This window comes from Macaca thibetana, chromosome 13 (genome assembly GCF_024542745.1).
Source record: "Macaca thibetana thibetana isolate TM-01 chromosome 13, ASM2454274v1, whole genome shotgun sequence".
NCBI classification, from domain to species: Eukaryota; Metazoa; Chordata; class Mammalia; order Primates; family Cercopithecidae; genus Macaca; species Macaca thibetana.
Window position 1 is genome coordinate 8,044,335 of NC_065590.1, and position 20,856 is coordinate 8,065,190.

The 20,856-nt window shown below is 37.0% G+C and overlaps 1 long non-coding RNA gene across 2 annotated transcripts in view; it reads right to left on the reverse strand.

The window, feature by feature from the left end:
- LOC126933944 (uncharacterized) overlaps positions 1-20,856 on the reverse strand; it is a 168,448-nt gene that overhangs the window by 140,391 nt on the left and 7,201 nt on the right. The window lies entirely within an intron of this gene.

A 20,856-nucleotide genomic window follows, 5' to 3' on the forward strand; every position in this document is an offset into this window, starting at 1 on the left:
TTTACAAATTAAAATCTTAGTTCAAACAGATTATAATGTCTACATGGCAATCGTCTGCCTGCATATACTTATGCATATGGAAAAATGGGGAATTAGAGCTTGAGAAAGTGGTTGATCCTTCGGGTAGCTTTTGCTAGACAGGAAAACTGATTCCATCCCTAAGGTGCTCTTCAAAGAGTGAAGTCAGAGAGTTGAATAGGAAATGAAGTGAATTTCAGTGACCCTCGCTGGCCTGAACCACAGGAGCCAGTAAACACAGGATTTCCACTCTATGTGTAGCTTTCTTTTGTGGAAGCCCCTTGGCTATATTTTCACAGGCAAGTCTTTCCCCCTGAAAAAAAATTATTTAGTATACTGATATGTAATGTACACAACAGCTTTAATTATCATATATTAACACGTTGATTTTAATTATTACTGTAACAATTGGGGGGCAGTGTGTAGTTTCAGAAATAAATTTGAAATAGAGTCCAAGCAGGTCATGCAATTTCCTTTGGGTTTTATTAGTGATAAAACTACAAGTTCTTCACCCAGGTCTCCTTGAAGAATGATATAAAATATAGCTTTCATCCTATCCTATAATTTTCTGTGTAATGGAGGTGCTTCTTTTGTCACATATCAGAAACAATACTCAGGCAAAGAGATGATGAACACAGCCATATCATGATGTCATACAAGAGAGGTTTGACCTTGTCACCTAGATCCATTTTCATTTTGTTCCAGAAACTTTACTAACACTGATAAAAGGTTTAACTGTCATCCCATGGCTGTCCCTAAAATTATATGTATATGAACATATTATAAAACTGGACTATACCCATATAAAGGCACATCATGGCAGTAAAATTGCGACATGATCAAGCATCATATCCTTGTAAAGATTTTTTTGTGTTTTGCTTTTCTGTAACTAGAGATCTCTTGATCTTTCAAAAGAACTCTCAGCTTTTGTAATGATTTCTTCTTAGGCAGAAATACATAAATAATTGCCTATAGTTTTACTAACATTGGACATTGGATTGCCTTTTTATTAACAATGAGGAAACAACTCAGGTTAAATTAGCATATGCACACTTAGTTAAAGAGATTAAAAAGGTTGAAGAGGCTGCTGTTTCAAAGCATTTAAGGAAGTGATCATACAGTCTTGATTTTTTAAATGTTTATATTTTGAATTCAATCTTAGAAAATGTAGTTCGAAGACACAAGACTTAATGTCAAGAAAGAACTTAGAAGAAAGCCTAGGATTTCTGATTCTGACCATGACAGAAGAAAAATTATTAGAGTAGGCTCCCTTTAGAAACAATTCTTATACTAGATAATGTATATGAAACAACTGTTGTCAGATGCTTAGACAACAGGCAACAGAGTGGAGACTCACAAGGTGACTGCTTCAATATCTGTCACTTTCTGCCTGAAGGAACTTACCGGGCTACAGTGTAGGGAGGTGAAGCTCAGGCAGAGTGTGATGGTTACCCTGAGGGGAGGAGCCCAGGTTACAGTGTCAGGCTGCGGAGGTGGCTGGAACATGAGGGGCAAAATACCCAGAATAGCCAACTCAATTTTGAAGGAGAGCAAAGTCTTTTGGGCGGATGCTATCTGCCTTCAAGTCTTACCATAAAGCACAGTAATCAAGATAGTGTGGTATTGGTGAAAGACAAATAGATTGATGGAACTGGATACAGAAACCAGAAAGAGATCCACTGAAGTCAACTGATATTTGACGAAGGAACAAGGCAATGCAATGGAGAAAAGACCTTCTTTTCAATAAAAGGTGCTGGAACAACTGGACACCCACATGCAAAAAATAACAACAGACCTTATACCCTTCATTTGAGTTCCTTCAAAAAAAGGAACTCAAAATGGATCACAGTCATAAATGTAAAACACAAAGCTATAAAACTCCTAAAAGATAACATACAAGAAAATCTAGATAACCTTGGGTTTTATGACTTTTTAGATACAGACAGAATCAAAGGCATGATCCATGAAAAAAGTAATTAATAAAATGGATTATTTTACATATTGTATATGGATGCTTTAATGCTATAATGTCAGAATTGAATAGTGTGACAGAGATCTACCAGCCATATAAAACACAAAGACTAAAATATTTACAATCTGGCCCTTTACAAAAAAAAAAAAATTGCCTATCCCTACTTTACACAATTAATTTTTCTCAAAGAGTGGGCCTCTGACTTAAAAAAAAAAAAAGGTTTAATTCCAAGCTCTTACTCTTTATGTAATATCAGACAAATTATTTAGATTGTCTGGATATGTTCATTCAGATAGATTGACGGAGAGACAGAGAAAACTAAATGAAAAGGCACAGTTTGCAAATCATGTTTCCTGTTTGAGGATTATTTGAGAGATGGACAATTGATACATATATTATGAAAAAAAAGTATGTAAAATGACTTTTGCAAATAATGGTTTAAAATAAATACCTTAAAGTGAAATGTATTCAATCCCACTGACTTTCAATGCTATGAACTTCCAGAGAGGAAAACTGTATGCAGTGTCTGAAAGCCACCTCTGTAACCCCTGTTGTCATTTTAGTATCAAACTGTTCTGCCTCCCATGTTTTATTAATGGTGTGAACTTGGGCAAATGATTTACCCTTTACAAACATATTTTGCCATCTATAAAATGGGGAGTACAATAGTATACGCCTTGCAGGGTTATTTTGAAGATTAAATGACCTAAAATATATGCATCATAGTAGGGCACATGACAAACACTCACAAAAATGAGTGTTATCTTTTCTTTCTTCTCTTGTACACCTTCTTACCCCACCCCTTGCACCATTTCTTGACCCCTCTTTAAATGCTCAAAAAATTATCAGCTATTTGCATTCGAATATTTTATCCTAAAGATATTAACTAAGTATTGCTGTTTGATGTACCCTTCCTTTAACTATTAAATATCTCTAAACTACTAGAGGGAAAAAAACAATCATTTTATTCTTTGGGTCACAGTAACTCATTTTTTTAAGGCTAATCCTTTACTTAATTTAGGAAAATTTTGATTTTCCCCTGTCAAGAAGTCTTATTTATTTTTTTAAATTATATGCTACATTAACATACGGCGGGACTTACATTTTGGAGTTTGACCTCTGGAAAGTCAAATTAAATCTCTTAACACAGAATTCTTATTTATAGGATTCATCATTTTGATAAGAAAGAGAAGTCTCATATAGGACAACATAATGCTGAATAAGAAATCTTGAAAGTAAATGCTTTAGAAGGGAATCGATGCAGTTGTAATTCTGCACAATAGAGTGGTCAAAGTAGGAGTTCTTAGAAAACAATGTGGTTATTTAAATTCCACCTTGAAAACTGAGTGACAGTTTGCCCAGGGAACTATTGTGTTCTAAATTCCATCGCAAGACAAATCTTGCCTTCCCACAAGCCACTGAAAAGCCTTTTATTTTGTCATCTTCTTCCAAAGGCTCCTCAAAATCTTCCCAACAAACCAGGATTTTCTGCCATAAGAAACAAAGGCTGTGTTTTTAAAGAAAAGGAATATATCCTGTCCCTCAAACTAAGCTTCATGACAATGAAAATTCAAGTCATTTCTCAGCAATTTCAGAAACAATCCAAACACTTTTTAAAATGTTGTCTTACACCGAATCATTTTAATTTCTTTATTCTTACCCTCTTTGTTGTCAGCTGTTCCACAAAATAACTATTTAATGCCTATCATAAAAGTAGACTTTGCTGGCTAATAAAATCAGTGACACACTGTGAAACTCGCCTAAGAACCCATGTTTAAGGGCCATCTACTTAATCTGAACTTCCTAAATATGCACATAATTTTTAGAATAATTATATTTTAGAAGCCACTCTCAGAAATAATCTCCCTAACAAAAACACTAGAAACAGCTTAGAAAAGGTCTTATATAACATACTAATGTAAACACCTACACAACGTTCACATACACTCACACACATACACAGGGTGCTTAAGGCTATTTCGTACTTTCATTAAAAAATAGATTCATATTTTTGCTCCTGAGATCTATGACATACTTTGAAAAAACCATTAAGAACTTAAACACAATTGTATTTTGTAAGTTACCCAAAGCTAACTCCTTTCCCAAAGTCACTGCACATTTCCAAAGGGCTCTGGCTTTCTGTCTAGCCCCAGGGAGAAACCTACACACACACCAGTAGAAAAACACAGAATTTAGGACAAATTTGCTCTCCTCCTGGGTGTCCTTCACCACTGGCATCTTTACTCCGGCTAATTCTTCCCACGTAGAACACATCCTTCTAAAAATGCTGTAGAAAAAAGCTTCCTGCGATGTGTAATCATAGCACCCACCCTTTTCTAGTCTCGCTTAGAGTCCTTCTGTAAATCACAGAAACCAACTGGGAAGTTGGTGGGGCTGGGAGCGCTGTCCACTTCTCCATTAGGTTCCAGGTGATTCCCAGGATGCTGGTGGACCAGGGAGGCCACCAGCAGTGGAGCTGCACCAGAGGAACTGGGTGGCTGGAGCTGGGAGAGGTGAGCGGTCTGCGAATGCCATCTACCAGCCTTGCATACCAAAAAATATTAGAGAACCCCCATCCTGGCTGGAAGCCTGGACTGACAGATTTGAAAATGATCACTCCAAATAAGGAAAATCCTCCCAGGCTCTGTACATGCAAAAAGTGTTAAGGTTATCTCACACTCCCTTCCAGGAAGACAGAGCCTCTCCATCAAGGAAAGCTGCTGTGGAGAGAAACCAAAATGATCAGTGTTGAAACACTGGGATTGGGAAATCTAGAAGGAATAGTGTTCAGATGTCAGGTTGAGGAGGTAAATCCCAGAAAACATGCAGCTGGACACAAGGTTTCTTCCTCAATATAATTAACTCTGAGAAACAATAAAACAACTGCAGGGCATATTTTGAGTCCTTCCAAGTTATTATAACTGAGTGGGGAGAACTGGATCAGAGAAGCTAGAAAAACCATGTTGGCTAACTTCGTCCCCGGACACCCCCCAACCAGAAACTTTTCAGGAAAAGTTTCCTTTTCCTAAAACTCCAGGAAAATCCACCTCCTTTCAACAAAGGCAACAGCAAAAATATAAAGTTATCAAAGGAAAAAGGTGGGAATAACATTAATAATACACAAACACACAAGAACATACTAGAAAACTGTGGTTGAATGCACCTACAAGAAAAATGTTTTTATATTGGCTAGTGAAGTCCAGTCAAACTCTATGCTGTATTAAAGAAATAATCTTTTAACAAAATGATTCAGAGAAGTAAAAATAAAAGGGTAGGCAAATAATTATGAAGCAAATGAAAAATGTGCCATATTCTTAATATTAGACAGGTTAGAATTCATGCCAAACCATTTTAACATGACCAACAACAAGGACATCTAGTAAAGTCTAAAATACACAGTGAAAATATAATACTATAACAACACAGAAGAGGAGAACTAAACTACCTCTTTCAGATTTAGATAATTACAGATTAAGTACACATTATCAATAAAGGCAACAGCCATTTATAGTATAGATCCTATGTATACTACACTTTGGTAATAGACAAGACACTGTCAATTGTTAGTGCATATGGAATATTTATAAAAATTTCCTATATTTTAAGACCTGAAAGAAGTCTTAATAAATTAATAAAAAATACAAACTGCATTTTCTAACTTCTAAACAATAAAACAAAAACTTAGTAAAATGAAAAGAATCTTTTGAAAAATCAACAATATCTTCCATGAATACATTTATGGGGCAAAAGAAAAATACAAAATAAAAGTACAGAATTCCTAGAAATTTTATAATGAAAACAATATTACAGAATGTAGAATATGGCTAAGATTATCCTTGGAGGAAAGATCCTGGCATAAAATAACTTTATTACTAAAAGTGAAATGACATAATTAGACATCAAAATCAAAGTAATTAAGGATTAAAGCATTAAAATATTATTATAATTAAAATAATACTGTTTTACAGTTTTGACTATGGGCACATTAAAATATATTACATGTTTAAAAGATAAAGTATATTCAAAAGAAAAGAGCAGCCATCAATTTAAAACAATCTGAAACTAGCAAACTTAATTAGTTTTCAAGTTGGTGACACAATTCACGAAGAATAGAATTATTCTAGTCGACTATAGGACACAATATGTTCATTGTACACCCACACATGTACACATAAGAACATGTTCTAAGAACGAATAGAGCCATAACCTTCTGCTATTAATGAGAACAAATATTCTAGTGCAAGAGAAAAACATGTAAGTATAAAATCAAAAAAAGTGAGGAAAGTTCATGTTAGAGTTTAGTTAAGTAAAATTCTACATGTGAGAAATATCTATATAAATGCATGTTTAGTTTGAAAAACAATTTACTAGCTCTGTCCTTAAGCATCTTCAGAATCAATGATAACCGAAAGGCAATGAGCATTTCTAATCTCTGCATTTTCTCCTCCATATCTTCTTCTCCACTAAAATGAACTAGAGCTTCTTAGAGCAGCAGCTAATTCCAGATGTAAAACAGGAAACATACCTGTCGAGCTTAGAATGTCTTGTGCCAAAAAGAAAAAAAAGACATTATCAAAGCCTGATGGGTTGAGCCTAAAGGACAAAGAAAGCAACATAAAAGTCTTCCATCAACTAAAGGTGGACAAATTTTAACATCAAAAGAATGATTTATTTAAATTCATTGAATGTGTAAAAACCCATAGGTCCATAATAAATTTATGGAGGAGACGGAGAAAGAGAAACATCTAGGGCACCAACTCCTTACACAGAAAATTGAAAATTGTCAATGAAAAGAAAAAAATTAAGCATTTATTCCAACTCTCCTGCATACACTATGATTCACAATAAATACATAAGGCTATTTGATGAAATGAATTTCTCCTTTTGGGAAGAAATGTAGTTAAATGTGCAAGGAATGACAAAGTCAGAAAAATCACCATTTTTGCAACACCCGATGAATAAATTCAATTGGGGAGCTATTCTCAGAGGGGTAAAAAATTGATGAGGAATTTGGCAAGGAAGAGACCAGGGTTTCAACACCTGAAAATTATCAATCTCAGCATCTCTAAAAATGGAACAACCAGACTGTGTGAAACATACAGCAACTGCTTATGATAGATTTGGTGGGGGGAGGGGGGCAGGAGTGGAATAAGTTGAACCTGAATCTAATCAAGCCTTTAGAGTGTATATGAATACTGTTTTTTAAGACAGGAAATATTGGGGTAAAGGGCAAAGATCCAAGCTAAATTACAACAAAAAGAAGAAAAAAGGGCTACCAAAAGTTGGGACAGTCTACCGGACTACTACGTGTTTTCTACAGCAAGTCATTGACATCAAAATAAATAAAAAGACGGCAGCAAGGGATAGAGACTGTTCTAGATTTTAAAAGCCTTAGGCATCATGACAAGTTAATGTGATGTGTGAATTCTGGATTCTGATTTGAACAAAACCACTTTTGCAGACATTTTTGAGACATCTCATACCACAGAAGTATTGTTAATTTGTCAGGTATGATGAAGGCAGTGCTGTTACATAAGGGAAAAAAATATATTTTAAGATGCATACAAAAATATATAGGGGTGAAAAGATGTGACAACCTGAGATTTGCTTCAAAATACCATAGCAAAGGAAAAGAAAGGAAGCGAAACATAGAAATAGATGAGGTAAATGCAGCAGAGCTTTGATAAATAAATCTGATTGATGAGTACATGACATTCATTATGCTGTTCTCTGTGCTTTTGTGTTTATGTGGAAATATAATTTCAAAAAATGTTTTTATAAAAGATTGTCACATGGAGGCAGCCCAGTATCTCAGAAAAGGCATTAGGTTTGAAATCAGACAGACTTGAATTCAAATCTAGCCCTAACATTTATTCTTTGGTTTGGAGAAAGTTATTTATTTCCATTAGACAATTTATATTAACTTCTGTTGCCTCACCTATAAAACAGGAAATAGATTTTCTAAGCCAATACTTGGATAATAGGAAGATTCTCCTTTTAACATCATTTCCTGGGGACTAGTCAGAAAGTTTATCATGGCTTCTACAATGTCTAAATTACCTTTAATCTCAAAGGAGTTGCTAATTTTCCTTCATCTATGAAGGGTTTATAAAATATACCACTCCTTTGCAATGCTAGTCTAATTATCATTAACAAGAAACTCTCCTACTGAGGATTTCTTGGAAATTGTGCTGTTATTAAGGAAGCTAGCATGATTATTGTGATATATTAACAAAATTGTGGTGTGTAATTACTTCACCGTATCAATACAGCTAAAGCGCACTGTAGGCCATTCAGGCATGTATGCCTACTGATATGAAGGAACTAGAGACGGTCCCAAAAGAATTAAAATTAAGGAAATGTGCATATTATGAGACACTTTCAGCAAAACTGGGATAAGGCATTGTTTATAGAAACATGTAATGATCCTCTTCAAAATTATATATGGTAATTGAGAGTAGCATGGGCTATACTGTAGGGCAAAGGGTGAAAGGAAATACAAATAGAGAGATAATCCACATTCTTCAATTATACATTTCTCCGTGCAAAACATATAGAATTGTGTTACAAAAGATTCTCTTAGGATGTAATAGAAAAATGTTTACTTCTAAGGACAAGTGAAAGAAAAGATATAAATATTTTAGCTCTGAATGAACCATTTCAAAAAATTTTTTTGAGAGTTTGTTAGCAAACAACATGGAAAGAATTCAGGCTACAAGAGACCATTTTATGGGATCTTCTTTTTAAAAAGGAAAGAACAAAATCTCAAATATTCTTTAAGAAGTCAGAAATTACAACGTAAAATACATGTATGTATTACATTCTCTATGTTAAGGATTTTAGCTGATTTTAGCTAAAATATAGTTTAATTTCTTAAGGAGCACTCATTTACTAAAAAAGACTGAAAAAGGAAACAAATATTTAAAATACAGAGTGATAAGGATTTGGCACAAAGAGTTATGGAAAGGAGAACTTAGGAAGCAGCCTATCATTGATTGGATGTGTCCGTTGCAGAAGTGACATTTGAGCTGAGCCTGGATGGATGAGAGAGACTTCATCATGGAAAGAAGAGAATTACGCACTGAAGAAGAAACAAAAGGGCACAGACGCTTGTGTTCAAGGGAAGGTGAGTTGTTCCTTGTGCCCAAGTAATAGACCACCACAATCAAGATATAGACTGTTCACCCACTCTGAAAGTTTCCCTTTGGGATTAGTTCCCACCCCCTCCAATCATGGCCCCAGGCAACCACTGATCTTTCTGTCATTTCTAGAATTCCATATAAATGGGATCATACTGAAGATAGTTTTATTGTGGTTGACTTCTTTCACTTAACATATTTGTAAAATTCACTGGGTCATATTGTGGTTGACTTCTTTCACTTAACATATTTGTAAAATTCACTGGGTCACGTCATGTATAATTTACTTCATTCTTGCTTGTTTCTGAGTAGTATTCCAGAGTATAGATATACCACAATTTGTTTATCTCTTTATCCACTGCTGGTCATTTGGGTTTGGGGCTGTTACAAGTAATGCTAATATGAATATTCACATACACATTTTTTGTGGATGCATGTTTTCAATTTTCTTGGATAAATGCCTAAGAATAGAATTACGTATAGGTATTTTGACTGTTTCCAAATAGCTGTACTGTTTTGCATTCTCCCCCAAGTAATGCCTGAGAGCTCCATGGGGCTCTGTATCATTTCCAGCACTTGCTGTTGTCAAGCTTTTGAACTTTAGCTATCTTTAGAGGTATATAATGATATTTTGTGGTGGCCTTAATTTGCATTTCCCTGATAACTAGTGATGTTAAGAATTGTTTGATGTGCTTAAAAACCACTTGTACATCTTCTTTTGAGAAGTGTCTGTTCAAATATTTTGCCCATTTTAATCAGGTCTTTTCCTTGTAAGGTCCCCACTCTCTTCAGGGTTCACAGTTTGCCAGTTTCACTTTTCTGGTTCTCCAGGAAAGAAAATCTGGGCTTTTTCATGTGTGCCCCTGCCACTACTATTCATGCTGTGCCAACTGGCCTTAGTCTGAAACTAAGCTGGGGAGACAGGAATGCACTTACACAGCTCTGCCTCTCTCCTCTTCCAAATGTGAATTTCCCATCACAGTCTGTCTGCTTCCAATCACTCCCCAGTACCTTTCAGTGTTGCTTTTTTGTATTGTGTCCAAGTTTTCTGAAGCAGAGGGTTATTCAGAAGGGTATTGGACCATCGTATGTGGAAGTTTGATATATTTTCCTTTTCAGTATCATTCCATCTAAAATAGTCTCCAAATGTCTTTGTGTAACTGTGCAACTTGGGAGTTTCTCCTAGATGTCTTATTGTAACTGGTTTCTGATTTAGTTGCACTGTGGTTAAAAAAAAAAAAATAGACTATGTGGTTGCAACCCTTTTAAATGTATTAAGGTTTATTTTATGGATATCACAGTGAATGACCATGTGGATGTGAAGAACATGTGTATGGTAGTCTGAAGCTGTTGAGTGAAGTATTATAAACATCAATTGGGTTAAGATATCATCCAGACCATCTATAACTTTGTTTATATTTTGTCTACTTATTTTTTATCTTTCTCCAGTGCCTTCAGGGAGTTGTTTTGTATTTTGTCCAGAGTTTATGGTTGTTATCTGTGAGAGAGCTGATTTGGTAAGAGCTTTCTTGGTCATATGAAAATGAATCTTGCCTTGTTTATTTTTAAATTCTCTTTATAGTATATTTATACTTCCTGAAATGTCTATTTTCAATCTAATCAAAAATTTTTCTTAGTTTATTCTAAGTTTATTCTTAGTTTATTCCCAAGCCATGTTTTATGTAAGAATATTCTTTGAGATGTTAACAGTTGTTTTGTTACTAGAAGAGGGGTATAGAATGTTTTGGGAACAGAAGTTTTGGGAAACATTGCATTCCATGGTCTCTTCCTGGAGACCTATAAGGCTCATTAGAAAGTAAGTTCTTTCTGAGAAATCTTGCAGTAGAGAAATATGTTGAACTTTATTAAATCAACATCTCCTACTCATTTGAACACAAGACCTATCCTTCACATGATACTTCACATCACATATAACCAAAGTTAGTGGGCTCCTCATCTATTTCTTCCCACTCAATTTCATGTGTCAAGCTTTCCATGCCAATGACAGGTCATTTTCCTGTGACTTTTTTTTTTTTTTTTTTTTGCTTTCTTGCCCATATTTCTTTTTGTCTGAACTAATGAAAAGTATGTCAAATCTACTGGAAACCATCACCCAATGTTAGAAATATAACTTTGCCATAAAGCCAAAGTGTAAAAAACAATTTGTATTTTAAAGGTTCATTTTACAGTTGTATCTCTTACTCTTTGGATCTTATAAGCAGTCCACTTTTCTAACAGTGTGAGGCCCCAAGTTTCCAGCATCTTTCTCTTCCTTTGTCATTTCTCTTGCAAACTGGCCGATTCACCCTAGGGCTCACCTCTTGTGATACCTTGCCGAAGACAGCTAATAGCAATTAAACCCGTGATTAACCTTCAGTTTTCCAGTCCTCTCCCCTTGAGCACAAATCTCTCAGGTAATCTAAATATCTGCCTCTCAAATATTCTGTGATGATTTGCCATCTCTACAACATAAAAGATCATTTTCTTTATCACTCACCATATAGGAATATTGTTCTATGTAGTAATATTGATGCTAGATTTTAACTTTTTTTAACTTTTATTTTAGGTTTGGGGGGACAGTACCCAAGGTTTGTCACATAGCTGAATACATGTCACAGGGGTTTGTTGTACATATTATTTCACCACCCAGGCACTAAGCCCAATATCTAATAGTTATCTTTTCTGCTCCTCTCCCTCCTCCTACCCTCCTCACTCAAGTATTTTAGAGTTTTTATGGAACCCCACTTCAGAACCAATTGAAATGTTTTGTGGCTCTTTTTTATCACACCCATCTGTAAATCTGTATATGCACTCGCATATCTTCAGCATTATGATCAATTCCATTTCATAGGCTATTCTATACGATTTTCTATTCATATGGAAAAGTATTTTATGTCCACTTTCTAATGTCTGTTAGATCACATTACTCAAATATTCTGTTACTTCTAATAGGTTTTTATTTTGCTATTAGATTTTTTAGGTAATAATCTGACCTGAAAAAAACATGTATTTGTATTTTCTCTCTCATCATGCTGACATACCTCTTAGCCAATGTTAAAAAAAATACTGGTGATAATATCATCCGTACTTTATTCTTGAGTTTAGTGCCTCCAAAGTTTGTCATTAAATGTGATGCTGGCTCTTGGATTTCTATATAGAATATTTATAATATAAGAATGCAACCCTCTAAATATATTGAGAATAGATTTTGAATATTATCAAAGGCCCATTTGCACCTATTGAGATAAATTGTCTAATTAATTAATTAATTAAGCACATATTGCCACTTCTTATGTGCCAGCACTGGGACTGCAGAGGTGAATAAGGGCAATGCAGCCCTTACTTCTATTGATTTTCCAGTCCAGGGATGAAAAATTATGTTTGCCACTTCAACTTATTTATTTTATGTTCTAACATTCTATCATTCTTATATTACTGCAGGAAGCAATACTTTTGTATCTTTCCTCTACAACGCACACCCAGTGCTCCCATAATAAAATATCCAAGGCTTGATCAACCAGAAAACTTCACAATGAACTTTCTAGGTTGTGCTATTTGAGGAACAGAAACTAACATTCAGTTCCATCCCTAACTCTTCAGTGATCTCCTCATTGATACAAAAATTTACTTTTCTTATTTCAGTTTTTGTCAGTTGAACCCAATAATGTCCTTGATAGTATATTCTTTTCCTCCATTACAGCATCAGTCTAGGGTCAGGCACTGCATTTAGTTCCAAGTCTTTATTGCTTCCTTTCATCAAAAACATTTCCACAGGTTTGTTTTTTACAACTTTGACACTTTTGAAAACTATAGCTCTTCTCTTCCCCCTTTTCTTTATCTTTCTTTCTTTCTTCCTTCCTTCCTTCCTTCCTTCATTTTTTGAGACAGAGTTTCACTCTGGTTTTCCAGGCTGGAATGCAATGCCATGATCTTGGCTCACTGCAACCTCCACCTCCTGGGTTCAAGCGATTCTCCTGCCTCAGCCTCCTGAGTAGCTGGAATTACAGGTGCCCACCACCACACCCGGCTAAGTTTTTGTATTTTTAGTAGAGACAGAGTTTCATCATGTTGGCCAGTCTGGTCTGGAACTCCTGACCTCATGATCCGCCCGCCTTGGCCTCCCAAAGTGCTGAGATTACAGGCGTGAGCCACTGCGCCCAGATCCCAGTTTCTTTTAATAGAATGTTCTTCATTATGGGTGTTTCTGAGGTTTCCTCATAATTAGTTGGCAATTATGCATGTTCAGTCATAATATTACACAGGGATGACAAGTTCTTTGTAGCGTACCACATCTGGAGATACAGAAAACAGTCCTACTAAAGTCTGACCACTGAATCACATGGCAATAACATTTTCTTCATTACCCAACACCCTGTCTAATATCTAACACCACACATCTTAGAGTTTTTTGCTGCCATGACACCACCCCACCTCCAGGTACAAATTTCTTTTCTTGTCAGTTTATGCCAATTACATTGTGATAATAAACAACCTCCAAGTAGTCTCGACACCACAATAAAGTTCCTTTCTCCTTCATGTTGAATGTCAGCTGTGGGAAGGCCCCAGCTTTGTTCTGTTGCACATTCACAATGGGACTGAAGATGAAGGGGCAGCCCTTGCATGGAACAGGCTGCTCTGGAGTGGAGGGAGGCGGATAATGGGAGCGCCACCTGCCTTTTATTGCATCTCTTTGGAAGGAGCATGTGTTGTTTTTTCAATCATTTTATTGGCCGAAGCAAGTTGTATGGGAAAATATGACATCCATTGGTGAGGGGTAAGTATAATCTCTCACAAAAAGGAACAGAAAACACTTGAGAAAAATAGCACAGTCTACCACAGTAATAGTCTTAACCAGGAGAAGAAATGAAAAACAAAAACAAAACACAAAAGACAAAAAAAAAAGAAAAACAAACAGTATGTGGGTGTTGGGCCTGGTAATAATCCGATCTGATGGATTCCATTCTAGGCACAGTGTCTACAGTGACATTCAGTTACTTATGGACTTCTGCCTCAAGGGAAGGTCTTGGTTCAGATTTGATCATTCTCGAAGTGGAGGTCGCCTGGTTGCCTAAAATAGAAAATCCACTCAAACCGGCAAATAAACTGTCAAACTCCTTCTTATAGCCCATATCAAGCACCCCACCTGCCTTCTGTGGGACAATACTTGTGCGTTCTCGACCTTCCACATGTTGCTCCATGGACACATAATTCTTCCAGATCTGCAAACCAATCAGGCCCCTTCTTCACTCTGTGCCTACCTTACTCTTCTCTCTTTCCAGACCTCTCTGCGTACTCTCAAATGGCTCCCACTTCTGAACCCCAGGGCTCAGCATAAAACTCATTTCATCTAGAGGCCTTTTCTCATAGCTCCTTCTAAAGGAGTCCTCATTTAGACTATCTTTTTCTCTAGCACAGCGTTCTGTCCTTTATACTCATCTTGGTCCTTCCCAGAATCTGTAATTATTTGAATTATTTATTGCTGTATTTTTATCTTGTTCACTTCTTAAAGTGCAGCCTCCTTAAAGGAAGGAATCGTCTCTCTTTGGGTCACCTTTTATTTCTATATCCTTGGCACAATGCCTGGCATACAGTAATTAATATTTTGTATTAATATTTCAGTGAGTATATTATAAAGATAATGTGGTAAATTTGTTAGGTGGCAGTTTGGCAATAAAAAGATGCTTTAAATATGCTATCATGTCTTTGTTCGATAAACATTACTCAAGGCATCTCTAGGTTTAACAAATGTTGAGACGAGTGAGCAGTTTGACTTTGATTTGCTGTAACTGGAATGTGAGGATTAATTAAATTTGTTTCTTCCAATGTCTTATTTTTAGATAAGGAAGAATTTGGGTCAATGGGCTCATAGGCTAAGGAGACCCTTGGGAACATAAGGATCAAGAGAACTACCTCTTCCCTTTTGAGATCCAAGTGGTATTCTTAGCACATCTCTTTGGGACTGAGATGGTCTTAAGGCCTCCCCAAAGAGAGGAGGAAAGACTGTGGACTGGTTGCCAGAAAGTAAACACCCCGCCCTTGATATTACTGGAAGAGGTCTACCTACAACAGAGAGGGTGCATTGGGCCATCTGATCTTCTGATCCAGCTGTCCCATTGTGGTTTTGTGGTTGTTTGTTTGTTTGTTTTGTTTTGTTTTTGAGATGGAGTCTCGTTCTGTCGCCCAGGCTGGAGTGCAGTGGCGTGATCTCGGCTCACTGCAAGCTCCGCCTCCCGGGTTCACGCCATTCTCCTGCCTCAGTCTCCCGAGTAACTGGGACTACAGGTGCCCGCCACCACGCCCAGCTAGTTTTTTGTGTTTTTTAGTAGAGACAGGGTTTCACCTTAGCCAGGATGGTCTTGATCTGCTGACCTCGTGATCTGCCCGCCTCAGCCTCCCAAAGTGCTGGGATTACAGGCATGAGCCACCGCTCCCGGCCCCTACTGTGGTCTTATGAATATAAACTGGAAAGTTTTATTTCACTTGCTCCTTTGTGAGGCATTGGGTACATCTGTGCAGGAATGTAGACGTAGGTGTGTTAAGATGCTGTTGCAGCTGCAGTCAAGAGACTATCTCACAGTGTGGGCTTAGTCTTCAATACGGGCTCTGCAGCAACAGAGCAAAGGCTGCTAGGTGAGTGGAGTTTCTCTAAAACCACCCTAGTTAGTTCTGGTCTCCTTCCAGCTAACCACCTGTCTTTCCTACCCTCCACCACTTCTTTTCCCATTTTGCTTCCTTTCTCCTTCTCTTGGCAGTGTGTGTGTTATCCAAGTCTGGAAAATAAGAGACAACAGTTCTTCTGGCCACAGTGGTTGGCATGAGGTGGACACAGGACCCAAACAAACAGTGAGAGTCCTCCCCAGAACATTTCTAACACAGGAATCAGCAAAGATGCCCTTGCTGTCTTGGGTCACAAGTCACAGGCGAAGGGTGGAGCTGATTTTGCTATTCATCAGCAGAAGAGAATGAGAACAAAGCACAACAGTCAAAGAGGAAAAGGAGAGAGACCAGGATGACGTTACCTGAACCCCAGACCTCCAGGTTTCTACTCAACCTGAAGCCAAAGCTAACCCTAGATTGTTCACTTACAGGAACCACTCGTCACTGAGTTTGCTTATTAGTATGAGTTCGACCTTGTAATTTGCAGCTCAGACTCCTCACCAATATAGATTAAAAATATATGAAAAACCAAAATGTTTTCTCCGAGGGATACAGAATGGATATAGGGTAAATGGCATTTGGAAGAGACGATTTCTTGCCCAGTCACCATGCAGCAAGGAAAGCAAAACAAACAAATTACAAATACAAGCAACACAAAGAATAAAGGCAAGAGAGAAGGAGGGGAAATGAGAGAGAGAGACAAACAGAGACAGAGAGACTATCTCTCCCTGAGCCTAATTAGATTCCAAGCTGCCAATGAGACACGGCAGAGTAAAATGTGGGTTTTAAGAAGCCACTTCTCTGTGATGAGCAGGCAGGCTCCTGATTTATGAAGACAGATATTATTCTTTAAACCTAGCGTGTAAAAATAAATAATTAAGAGTTAATACTTGTTCTGGCATTTGAATAATAAAATGACCAGATTATATATGTAAGTTTCTTACATCTCTCCATTATCTGAGCCTTGAATAAAACATAACCTGCACTACCACCCCTAAGCTCACAGCACGGGCCACACTAGGCCAGCTAGAAGAATCCAGCATTAAAGGCTCAAGCAGGAACTTCCCTGCTGTAAAGCACCTGCAAGTCCAACCTAGTACATAGAAAGCAAATATAATACCCCTTAGCAAAAATTTAAGCTTATGATATACCAGGATGTTTCATATGTGTGTGTGTATATACATACATATATGTTTCTATATATAAACATGTATATGTTTGTGTGTATACATGTAAATATGTTTGCGTGTATATATATTTATTCATATAGAGACTTTCTTTGTAAATTTCCCAATGCCAGTTACATAAAAGGTGCTCAACGAGCAATTGTCAATGCATTCCTTGCTTAACAAATCTCATTAGCCATCTATTTTAAACCATTTGGGAAGCCACTCAAAAGGGGTGTTTGAAGAGGTTTTGGAGGAGTGACGTAAGGATCTGGCAGGGTTAATGGAAACCAGGAGGGTGGTGAAGCATCCAGAAGACGCAAGGGGAGGGCACAGCTCCCAGAGCCTGCAGAGAGCTGTGGCTGTCAGAAAGGCCTGCTCCACAGGAGCTGTGGCCTCCGTAAAGAAATGCAGCCAACCCACAACCTAGCAGGGAGGAAAAGGGAATAAATACCCTGACCTCCCTCTCCCCCACCCCCTGATCTTCTGCCAGTGCCTCTACATGGCTGAAGTTAACTCCATGTCGGAGGGCAAGGGAGCCTGTTCCTATGTGGTCCCTGGAGAACAGACTGTGGAGCACAAAGTGGGTGGAGAAGGACAGAGAGCAGATTCAGAGTGGGAAATGGAAGGTACTCTGCTCTCCTTTTCAAGCACAAATTATTATCTCTTTTAGTTTAACGACACTATGTTTTTGAGAACTTGGAAAACTCATTAGGAGAATATGTGAATTTTGACATTACAAAGACTGAGACTGACTCTGATGTTTTCAGCACATACATTATATAAGCATGCTCTATTGGTATATTCCATTTCACTATTTTCCTTCTTTGATTACTTTAGAAGGTTAGCAGGTTTTCTGCTCCATCTTGCTTTTGTGTGGAATTAAAATACGTTTATACAAATTGGTTTCTTTAAAGAAAACTTCCTTGAGAGTAGGTGCCACTTCTGGATGTGACAGCTCCAAGAGTGGATTAGACAGGTTACATAAGGACCTAATATTCTCAAGTGAGCTAACTCTTCTTGCTGGCTTACTCGAACAGATGATTCCTAGAGGTCTTGGTAAACAGGCTGCTCTGTCTGCAAAACCCTAAAAACCAGGGGTTTCCCACCCTCTGACTATAATAGAGTCCTCTGACCCTTGCAGTTGGCCAACATTTTTTCACACACATACAAAATAATTTTGACAAATTATAACCACTCTGGCCAGGAGAATGAATTCTCATTATTTACTGGAAAATCAGGGCCAGATAAGAACTCTGAAAGAAATTGTTTAAAACATTTGAGTCAAATTCCTTTATGAGAGAACATCTATATATTTTACAGCTATCAAAAAGAGGAGATATGAATAACTCGTCACTGTGCTTTGAGTCCTATTAATAATATGTGGAGTTCTTTCAGCCATTTCTGAGTAAAGACAACTAAGATTTAAAAGCAAAGAAATGGAAAGTTCATATCTTTTGAAGTAAATAAGGCACATTTTGGATAAATGTTTAGGGAAATATTTTCCTGCAGGCAGTCAGCCAGTTGAGTGGCTGTAATAACACTGAGATTGTTCTCATCTCAACTTGTCTGTGTCCATCTAAGGATACACTGCCTCGATTGTTGTTTGTGCAGAGTTCAGGTATTTACACTTCTCTTCAATTAGACAATTCACAATTCCTCTGGCTCTTATCTCAGCCCAGGTGGCTCCGCTGACTCGACTGTGTTTCAGCCCATGCAGTGGAAAAATGATGAACTAGAGACAGCCTGTTGGACTCTGAGAGTCATGACGCACCTATTTCAGGGAAAACGTAGCACTTCATCTTCACAGCTCCTGATGAAATATTACCACTTTTGCTGTAGTAATCAAAAAAGTTAAACTCACAATCTTCTAGATACAGATTTAAACATTATTAATGCAAAATCTTTGAACCGACAAGATAGTTCCACCTGCAAAAAAATATGGTAAGAGCAGAGATGGCACAGGCCTGACAGGACTGGCCCCTTCACACTCCCCACCGTCCAGCTGCTACAAAAGCTCAAGAACAATAACAAATTAAAAACTAACTTTAAAAAATAAGAGAAGCAAAGGAAAGAAAAAACAAAGACAGGATAAGAAAGTACAAGGAGGGGAGGAAATAATAAGGTCTTTCAACAATAAAGTGAGCAGAGTGCTGTGTTTCACAGCCTGGCTGCACATGAAAATCCCCTGGGAACTTTTAAAATTCTGAGCTCTGAGCTCTGAGCTCCCCCAAGACTGATGGAATCAGAGTCTATTGAAATGGACATTGGTTGGGTATTTTGGTTTAACCTTCCCTCAGGTGATTCTGATGTATAGCAGACTTGAGCACCACTGATGAGATGCTCAAGTATTTGGCTTAATTCTTTTAATGTAGATATATGTAGATATATCTACGTATGTAGATATAATGTAGAGATATAGACACATAAATATGTATATACACATATATACCTACATTATCTATATATCTACATTACTACATATGTGTATATATGTATATATATCTATACATGTATATGTATGTGTATATATGGATATATATGTGCAATATACAAAATAGTTTACATCTCTTCTAGATTTCCAATTATTGAAAAGCATTACTCTCATGTGATTTATTATTTGCTTTGGTTATGTTTGCCAGGACTTTATTATATTAATAATACATGTTCTACATTTTGGGGTTTCCATTTTTAAGAAAACACAGATTATTTATTATCCTCATTAATGAAACAAGAGAGCAAAAAAATTATTTATGTCATAAGATATTGTCCAACATAAATACCTTTTTACTATAACTTGATGCCATCTTTGCAGATGAGAAAAGTTTAGGACATCGTCAAAAAAGCAAAAATAAATACATATATAGATAGAATAAAACAAAGTACCTATACATATGTTACTCTTTTTTACCTAAAAACTGTTCTGGATTATCTTCTTCTGATGCTCTCAAAATGTATCACCAAAGTTTTGAAGACTTAGAAGCTATTAAAGCGGTAGTGTTTAGACTGAGTTCTCTGTTAATGTTAAACCTAATAGTAAAGAAATACCAGAAAAAAAAATAAACAAGAAAAATGCTACTTTCAGCACTCTGTTCCAATAAGTAACTTATGAGAGACACTTGCTTGTAAATTTCCATGAATCTTGCCTTCGGGGAATTTTCCTATTGAATACCAGGACTGCAACACAAAATGTGGGCTTCTACGACATGCTGCTGTAGGAATGTGTGCTGTAGGAAGAGCCCCACTTCCTTCTCTAATAACCAATTTTCTCCTAACCAGAAAGGCATGGGCTTTCATGCAAAGCTCTACGGATTTACTGTCCTCCATGACGCTTGGGCACCACAGAATACTGTCGGACTGCCTTATGCGAAGGGATCACAGGTACCACTGCAAGTGAAAGTTTCGGTATCACACATACCAAGGTCTTGATAGCATATGATGGCGTAAAATTTAACAATGTATTTTTCTAACTGTTGAACATTAACTCCTAAGGAGCCCAGGGCTAACATATAAATAGCTAAGTGTTTAATAGACCAGTTAAAGGCTGTTCACATAGTCCACTTATTCTTCCACGTATAAACAATTTGAAGGGCTTTTTTTTTTTTTTTTTTCGTAAATTCATGAAAGATTTTTTCACTTGGAATTAATACCTAAAGAGGAAAGAGAAGCCAATGGCATGCAGTTCTCTTAGTCGGCCCACATGCAGAAAGCTGTTAGGCCTCCCTTCGCTTAGTCAAACTCCAAAGAGCAAGTGTCAAAACCCTTCACTGACTGTGAAACTGACAGATGCACTTAGTCACAAAGAGCTTTGACACTGCTTATCTCCAACCCTTCCTAAAAACTCTGCATTTAATATTATTTATTTAACGAATACAAGAAAGATATTGCTTTCATTAGAAGATGT